Here is a 9,491-nt window from a genome sequence, read left to right on the forward strand (position 1 = left end):
ACAGCCTTCTATTTGAAAAAGATACCATCTAGGACTTTTATAGCTAGAGAGAGGTCAATGCCTGGCTTCAAAGCTTCAAGAACAGGCTCTTGTTAAGGGCTGACGAAGCTGGTGAACCCAATGCTCATTTACCATCCCCTGAAAATCCTAGGGCCCTTAAGAATTATGCTAAATCTACTCTGCCTGTGTGCTATAAGTAGAAAAACAAAACCTGGGCAACAGTACATCGATTTACAGCATGGTTTTTTGAGTATTTTAAGCCCACTGTTGAGACCGACTGCTCAGAAAAGGATTTCTTTCAAAATATGACTACTAATTGACAATGTACCTAGTCACCAAGAGCTCTGATGGAAATATACAAGATGATTAATGTTGTTTTCATGCCTACTGACACAACAACCATTCTATAGCCCATGGATCAAGGAATAATCCACTTTCAAGTCTTCTTATCTAAGAAATACATTTCTTAAATCTATAGCTGTCATAAACAGTGATCACTCTGACAGATCTGAGCAAAGTAAACTGAAAACCTTCTGAAAAGGATTCACCATTCTAGATGCCATTAAAAACGACTGTCATTCATGGGAGGAAGTCAAAATATCAATGTCAATAGGAGTTTGGAAGAAGTTGATTCCAACCCTCATGGATGACTTTGAGGGAGTCAAGATTTCAATGAAGGAAGTCACTACAAATGTGGTGGAAACAGCAAGAGAACTAGAATTAAAAGTGAGCCTGAAGATGTAACTGAATTGCTACAATCCCATGATAAAACTTTAATGGATGAGGAGTTGCTTTTTATAAATGAGCAAAGAAAATGATGTCTTAAGATGGAACCTACTCCTGATGAAAATGCTGTGAACATGGCTAAAATGACAACATAGGATTTAGAATATTCCATAAACTTTTAAGCAGCAGTAGGGTTTGACAGGATTGACTCCAATTGTACAAGATGTTCTACTTTGGGTAAAATGCTATCAAGCAGCATCATATGCTACAGAGAAATCTTTCATGAAAGAGAGTCAATTGATGTGGCAAGCTTTATGGTTGTCTAATTTTAAGAAAATGCCACAGCCACCAGCCTTCAGTGACCGTCACCCTGATCATTTAGCAGCCATCAACATTGAGGCAAACCCTCCACCAGCAAAAACATTACGAACTGCTGAAGGTTCAGATGATCATTAGCATTTTTTGGCAATAAAATATTTTTTAATTATGTATACTTTTTAGACACAATGCTATTGCACACTGTATAGACTACAGTATAGTTTAACTCTAACTTTCATATGCACTTGGAAACCAGAAGATTCATCTGACTCGCTTTACTGCAAGATTCACTTTATTGCAGTGGTCTAGAATAGAACCTGCAGTATCTCTGAATAATGCCTGTATAGAGCCAGGGCCCACAGCATCGTTTCCTGGACCATAATAGGCAGGGTATGGTTCTAGGGTCCCCCAAATAGCAGGATTTTTCTTACTGTAACTGTGTCTTGATCAGAGCAGTGGCTGTATGGCCCTAGGCTGGTGGCCTTCTGATCACAGAAGAGGCAGCAACTCCCTTGGGGGCCTGGTACTGGGACATTCTGCTGGAAGTTCAAACTCCCTCACAACCATTAAGTATTATTAAATGTTCAGTAACAAATTCCCTTCCACTTAAAAAAAAAGTGATTAGAGGAGTAAACAGGAGAACTATGTAACTAAAGACAATCTTTATTGACAGCTGATTTGTTGCTGTTGTTGTTGTTGTATTTTTAGTAGAGATGGGGTTTTGTCATGTTTCCCAGGCTGGTCTCAAACTCCTGGGCTCAAGCAATCTGCTCAGCCTCGGCCGCCAAAGTGCTGGGATTACAGGCGTGAGCCAACAGCTGATACTGTAAATACTCAAAGCCATAAAAGTGAAGGTGAAAACAATATGTCATTCAACAATCAAAAAATTTCTTAACAGTAAATACCTTATTAAAACTTTATTTTAAATGCATTTTGAAAATGGAAAAAAACGGCAGTTTTCACTGAATACCACACCTACCACCAGACTACTCTAAACATATTCTAACAACAAAGATGGTGATGAAAACAAAGGAAGTCAATTTGTAGGCTGCCATGAAAAATAAGAAATAATTTGTTCTGTAAATCAATCCTCCTCCCGGAAAAATCTTCTTATATAAGACCTTTCAATTTACATGTATTTATTGACTAACAAACCACGCCTAGAAATAAACTGTTTGGAATAAAGATATACTATTTTCCTAAAACAAATGACCTATTCTATGTGTCTTTTTATTTTTTTATTTTTTTTATTTTTTTAGAGACAGGGTCTCACTCTGTCACCAGGCTGGAGTGCAGTGGCATCATCACAGCTCACTGCAGCCTTGAAATCCTAGGCTCAAGCCATTCTCCAGGCCCAAGCAATCCTCCTGCCTTAGCCTCCCAAGTAGCTGGGTTTACAGGTACGTGCCACCAAGCCCAACTAATTTTTTTTTAATTTTTTGTAGTGACAGGGTCTCACTATATTGATCAGGCTGGTCTTGAACTCCAGGCCTCAAGCACTCTTCCCACCTTGGCCTCCCAAAGTGCTGAGATTACAAGTATGAGCCACTGTGCCCGTATCATATTATTTTACTATATAGTCCAGCAGTTAGATATAAAGGCAATATAAGATCAGGAATTCATTACATTTTAGAAGTATAACAATTTTTCATAAACACATCTATTCAATTTTTCCAACCATAATATAAGGACATATGGCTTTGTTATGATTATAACCATAACATAGGGGAAATATTTCAACAATTAAAAAAACAATTTTAAGCATGCTAGGAAGAACATTTTTAATCTTGCCATTTTTTTGAATCTGTATTTAAAGATCTTTTTGCAACTCACATTATTTGTAGTCCATAATACAACCCCCCAAGCCTCTTGTGCCTTTTTCTGCCTGAGAAACTATGGATTGCTGGCTCTCTCCACCCTCCAAAGAAAGTCATAAAAACTAACTCAAATGTAGGAACCATTAAATTTTGAATATGGAAATCACAGGGCAAAGGAAAAGGAGAATTCAAGCAGAGGAAGTGGAAATGGCAGAAGTGGGAAGCAGCACATTAAGACAAAACTGGGCAAAGGCAGAGTGGGTGACAGGGCCTGTCATTGGAACAAACTGACAACAGGAGATGTGTTTCCCACCCCTGAAGATCCTAAGAATAGAGAAGGAAGTGAAATGAAACTAACACTGGGCCTGCTACCATACATTTACAAAGATATTTTCATTTACTCCTCAAGGCAAGTTTATGAGTTGGGACAACTACAGTCTGAATAAAATAAGCAACTCAACCAAGGTCATAAAGTAGGTAATGACAACCCTGGAGTTTTCTGCCTAGTCTTTTCCACATCATGGTAAACACAGATAATGATAATATATGTGCAGCAGGGTCAGATAAAGAGAAGAGACGGCTTGTGGCTGGTGGCAACTAGCCAAGAATTCTGATTGTCCCAGGTCCTACCTGGGTTTCCCCGAGGGCTAAGGAGTCAAAAGTCCAGCACACACAAAACCAACTCCTGGCTAGAGCTGAGAAAGTGTACTGTGTAATTTTCACAAAGCTGTTGCATTTTCCATTCTGCTCTATGCTGCTCAGCAGCTACACCCAGGTAAGTCTACAGCTAATTATTTTCAGAGCAAAGGTCAGAGGTACCTCTACCCCAGGCCAGACATACCTTGACTGTAGGCCCTCTGCTAAAGCACAGGCTCTTTCCAATATTTTTTACTGGGGCAGGGGGGAGTCTTTTTTGAAAGACTAAGTTAATGTTTCCTAAAAAGAAAAAAATTTGCCCACCCTCTTGCTTATGTCAAAAATTCCCTCTAAAGTAGACAAAGGTAGTCATACTAGTAGGCTTAAAATAAAAACTACTAGACAAAGAAACATATGAGTAAGTTTTGGTATGTTTCTTTGTCTAGTAGTTTTCATTTAGTAAAGACAAATGACTGACATTAGATTCTACGTCGCTTTAGTAAGAAGCAGGGAGCCACAGAGAGGCATTCATTCAGTGTCACAGGATAGGAGTGGGATCCCCCAGAAGCAAAGAATGGTGAAGAAACCTGAAAACGTGGACAAACCTAAAAGAGGTTCTTACGCTGACAAACTCTGAAATGAAACACAAAATTTGGGAATGGATAGCTGGGCATTATTCTGAGAGAACTGTGGAAAATCAACAAATTGTCACAAGAGTCTAAGGACAAAAATAATTATAAAATGCTGTTGTGGAAAATTCCGTATCAACCCAAACATCAATGGCATAGCACCATATTTGGACCTCTGGTATTATCTTCTAGAGTGGGGGAAGGCTACCAACCTATTTGTATAAATAAAGCTTTATTTGAACACACCTATGCCCACTTGGTCAGATACTGTATTTGGCTACAATGGCAGCAGATGCAATCACAGGGCTCACAAAGCCAGAAATATTTACTATGTGATCCTTCAGAGAAAAAAATTGTGAACCACTATTCTATAAAAAAGCAGACTGGATTGAAAAAGTAGCCCTTACCTACTACCAACAGAAGACTACTAACAAGATTTGCAAAAAGGCCTATTTCCATTATGTAACAGAAAACACGTATTTCTCATATAGACCACTAAAATCAGTTTTGTTCATTTATATATTGTTCTGCTTAACACTTTGATAGCTATTACAACAAAACCACTCATTGTATAACCTCATTACCTAAATAGTATGGCAGGGCAGTTATTTTGACAAAGGTTAAAAAAGAAGTTATCCTGCTCAAAAATATTAATTAAGGAATGCTTCATCATCATCTGTCCTTCTCATTCCCACTGCCGGCTGAAAAGCAGGAAATATACTGTTTTCTTCAGAATAAAAAAAAATTTGTGAAAATACATAACACCTAGGAATAATCAAACTATTAATTACCAAAGGAGAATTCAGCAGTTTAGAAGTTTTATAACTCTGAGATTGAATTGTATCAATTTAAAAATTCTGAAATGCCATTATATTCTACAAATGCATATATTTGATTACAACTATGTAACCAAATGTTATTCATCCATATTCCCTATAAAAATGGGTGGAGGGGGAGAATTAAATTGAAAAAGTCTCAAAAGGGTAAAGAAATGCATCTTAAAACATCTTGCTATATATTTATATAAATGCTGATGAAGTGCTGATAAAACAATTCAGAGCAAACAGTAATTATACATGTCATTTCCAAGACACCCTTAAGTCGTACATTAAGTTTGATATGTTTTATAGACGATGCACTGAAATACCTACCCTCGTAGTTTTCCAACAAAAATTCGAAGGGGTAAATACTTCAATGTGAATGAAACCGGGAATGAGGACAGAGTGCTGTTTTGTACAGCTGCAGCTGCAGCTACACTGTGCATTTTTTAAATACTACACTGTGCATTTTTAAAATACCAAAGCCTATTTAAAAAAAAATCAAGGGAAACAAAACCTGAAAGAAATTTTGGAATTACCTACTTTTTTTTTTTCCCCCAAAAGTGCATAATCACTAACACTTACTGGGCCCTGCTCTCAGGCCCACTTCTCAGGTACCCTGAATGGTGGCGACATTTGTAATGCTACAGAGGTACATTCTTAAAACATCAGATAGTTCCTAGGAAAATAGTGTTTAGTTCTGGAAACACTGTAAAAGTCTCTAATGATATCTCAGACCACATATTTAAGTGAAAAAAAAAGAAGTCTATATTTCGGTACATGCGCAATAATTGAGGGGAAAAAAAAGAATACTTAAATGTTTACAATAAGTGAGAGCCCAAAACTATCAACTGCAAGCACCAGGAAAGATTTGGGGGATAGGGTCGTTATGAGATTAAGTACTTATTTACACAAACTAACTGCAGTGGACTTCTGGTCATTACAATGCAATTTTTTTTAATTTATTAATCAAGTATGTTAGCTATAGAGGCATCAAATCTCCCCTCCTCCACTAGTACAATGCCATCATACCATACGTGCTTTCCTCATTCTTTGGGTAAGTGCTGTTTTACTGGGATGGAAACGAACTCGAAATTGTCCAGACAGGAAAATATGAAAGCGGGAAAGGAATGGTGGGTGCTACATGTATTATCTAAATAAACCTAAATACTAGTTCAGACTATAAAATGAGTCTGTTCGCTTGGAAATAAAGTTAGTCTTGTTAAATTGGTAAGATTTTTAACCATGGAAAGATTCCCAAGAATTTGTGAAAACGCCTAACGATTTAGCTTCTGACATTTAGTGGTTTTCATTTTCAGGTAATTTCAGAGTAAAACCCCCCTCAGTCACATGGACTATATTTAGTCTGCTGACCAACTTCGCTTCTTATCTACTATAAACTTTCAGCAGAAGTAGTTAAATTCTAGGTGCAGCTGAATCACGACACGGGACACCTAGGATGGCTCAGGGAAAACTGAAGCCCCCTCCCTCTTTCTCTTTCTTTCCTTTCTTTCTTCCTTCTCTCTCTCTCTCTCCCCCTCTCTCTCTCTCTCTCTTTCTCTCTCTTTTCTTTCTTTCTTTCTCCAGGCTGGCCCTCAGCCTGGCGCCCCTCCCGCCGACATCCCTGGAGAAAGAACTAACGCGGCCTTCTCCAGGCCCAGGGCTGGAGTAGGAAGTACCCGCCCACCCGAACGCGAGGTCCTGGCTGCGCATTGGCTGCGAAGACCGTCAGTACTCCGGAAGGCGGAGCCTCCCGCCACCCAGCGGCATCACAGGCCCGCACCTCCGGGAGGGTCCCCCGGGCTCCCGGGCTCCTTCCTTCCCCTTAACACTACCCCCGCACACACGCCGGCCCCGAGAAGGCAACTAGCCTCCTCAAACGGTTCCTTTGCCTTTTTATTTCGCAGGCCTTCCTCTCACCCCATACAGTTACTGCCCCTTTGACTCCTCCGAGAGGCAAAGCTTTTTCAAAGCTCCAACACCCCTCCCCTACCCCAGCAAGTTCCCCGTGCGAGATCAAATAGAGGATGCCGCTGTTTTAGGAGTGAAGCAAGCTGTGGACTGGATCTCGCCGAGGGAGAAAGGATTCCTTCCTCTGGAAATAAAATTACTGCTGAGATTTTAAGTTAACTGGTTCAAGAGCACTTGGCCATCACCAAGTGCTACAAACCAAGAATACTCAGTGGCCATTCAACAAGAGTTGCCACAAAGCATTAGAGTGTTAACTGGATCTCTTGTTTTACTGTTCACCGTTTTCAGGGTTTGACCGGTTGTCCCAAACATACTGTAGCTTTTGAGTGCAAGGACTATGCCGTTCTTCGACCACACCACCAGCAGCTCAAGGTCCTGAACAGAACATATTTATAAAGTACACATATTCTGTACTTTAATTATCTAATGCAACCTGACAAGACATACTGCTGTCGCCTGGAAGGAGTGTGCATACCCTTGAAACTGTAAATTCCTTGGAGGAGGAATTAGAAACAGTGGTTCCCATTATGATGGGTACATTAGGCTCTACAAACTATGGAAATCTGGTGTTTTCAATTGCATCCTTGAGCTCAGTAACCTCAAAGGAGAATAATCATTTTATTTCTGTATTTCTGATTTTCAGTTCAGTCACCAGAATTGCGCAAGGACAGTAACATGTATCTTACTGTAAACTAAGTATATTTTTAGCATTCCTCCCCAGTGAGGACTACAGCTAGGCGAGAACACGATTCATCGGCTGATACATCATCTCTCTGCCACCCCAGTACGCTCCCAGTGCAAGACTATATAGAGGATGCTGCGGTTTTAGGAGTGAAGGCCTACAATGTAAAAGAGGCAACGGAAGTTCTTTAGCTCTCAAGGCAGCATCCTCTAGGTTGTGCTCGCTTCCTTACACTGTTCTGCGGTCATACGGTCTTGTCACTTTTCTCTGTTTTCCTTTGGCTCCCCTTCTCTGACTTTGGCCTCAGTTTTCAAATTCTTTTCCATTGCCACCATCACCAGCAATGTTCGCTATTGCCTCGCAATCCTTCCCTCCGACATTTTGTAATCCGGAGTCTCTCCCAAGTTCATTCTCCAACAGACCTCTCACGCTCCCTGTACTTCTGAAGCCACTTCAGATTCTCCCCTATCTGCCGGCTCCCACCACCCACTCTCTCCCAGCGCACTTCACTTTCCTAAGTCGGGCTGCTGCCGAATCCTGACAGACGGACTTCACCAATCCGCGAGAGATAAATAACCGACGTCGCCAATGAGCATCCGCCGGGAGGCGGGACTTCGCTTAAGTTCCTCGGGTCCTGAAACCAAAGACCTGTTGCAGCCGCCGCAGTGGCCGCGGAGTTTCTTAGTTACCGCGGCGCCCTTGGCGGCCTCGGGCCTCCAGAGCCGGGGCCAGGTATGAAGTTTCCTGCCGCCCCCTCCCACCGCTGCCAACGAACAAGACCGAAACCTCCATCCGGCTCGAGCGCGGCGCGCCCCGCCCCACCTACCCTGAGCGAGGGTATCCCAGAGGCCGCCCCGCGCGGTCCCGACCTCCTTCTCCCGGCCCGACTCCCGCAGGCGGCCCCTCCCGGCAGGAGCTGCCCGGTCCGGGCGCCTGAACCCTGGGCAGCGACTCACCAGGAAGTTGGGAGTTTTCCGTTCTCCTGCCCGCGAGAGACCTTGGGCGGGCGGGTGGCTCGGCGCGGCGCCGCCGTCGGAAAACGCGCTGGGCCGGGGGCTGAGGCTGCGAGGCCCGGAGCCGGTCGGCAACCTCCCGCCGCGCCGCCCCGGCGGACGCTGCAGGCGCGGGGCACCCACCCTGCGCACTGCGAGGCGCGTCCGGAGTGCGAGCCTAGCGGCGGCCCATCCTCCCGCGACTCTCGATCCTCCTTCTGCTGCCGCCGCTGTCAGGAGTGTAAACATCCCGGCATCCCCGAGGAGAGGGGCGGGGCGGGCGCCGGCCCCACCCCGCGCCGTGGGTCCAGGCCGGCTGCCCGATGGAGGCTTCCCGCCTGCGTCCCCGGCGCTCCCTGGAGCTGGGGGAGCCTCGGCGGTTTCCCTACTGGAGCCGAAGCCGCTCTGGAGGAGTCCCTCCTGGCCCCTCTCTTCCGGTTGTCAGGCCTAGCGTGGTGCGGGGCAACGCGTCCGGTCCCCTGAGCCCTCTTACCCGGCTTCAGGCCAACTTCCCACCGAACCCAGGGTCGGCTCCTTTTTAAGAACTTGTTTTTTCTTCATTTATATGTAAGTGCCCCCACTTGCAAGCGGTGAACCGACTTACTGATGTTCCCTTCTGGACCACAGCTTTTGTGAGCCCATCTTCTTTTACCAGGTGATTTAAACTACCTCTGTGTTTAATGTGGAGTGCAGGGAAATGAGGAAAAAAAAAAGGCGTTTTCCTGAGTCTGGCTAAGCAAACGTTGCATGAAAGTGTCCCAGCATAGAGGACAGGGGCTTTTACAGCATTCCAAAAGGTAAACTTCCTGGCGTGGTACGGAGGATCTTTGAAATAAATATGTGCAAAATCACCCAGAACCCTAGTACACGAAACTGCAAAAGGAATGCTTTGACACCAGCAG

At 43.5% G+C, this 9,491-nt stretch overlaps 1 protein-coding gene across 1 annotated transcript in view; it reads right to left on the reverse strand.

The window, feature by feature from the left end:
• NEK7 (NIMA related kinase 7) overlaps positions 1-8,834 on the reverse strand; it is a 155,953-nt gene extending 147,119 nt beyond the window's left edge. The window contains exon 1 of the mRNA XM_032136818.2: positions 8,554-8,834. The gene's annotated coding sequence lies outside the window, so the exon portion shown is untranslated. The remainder of the gene's footprint in view (positions 1-8,553) is intronic.
• Positions 8,835-9,491: the final 657 nt, after the last annotated feature.

This window comes from Hylobates moloch, unplaced genomic scaffold, assembly GCF_009828535.3.
Source record: "Hylobates moloch isolate HMO894 unplaced genomic scaffold, HMol_V3 SCAFFOLD_18, whole genome shotgun sequence".
Lineage (NCBI taxonomy): Eukaryota > Metazoa > Chordata > Mammalia > Primates > Hylobatidae > Hylobates > Hylobates moloch.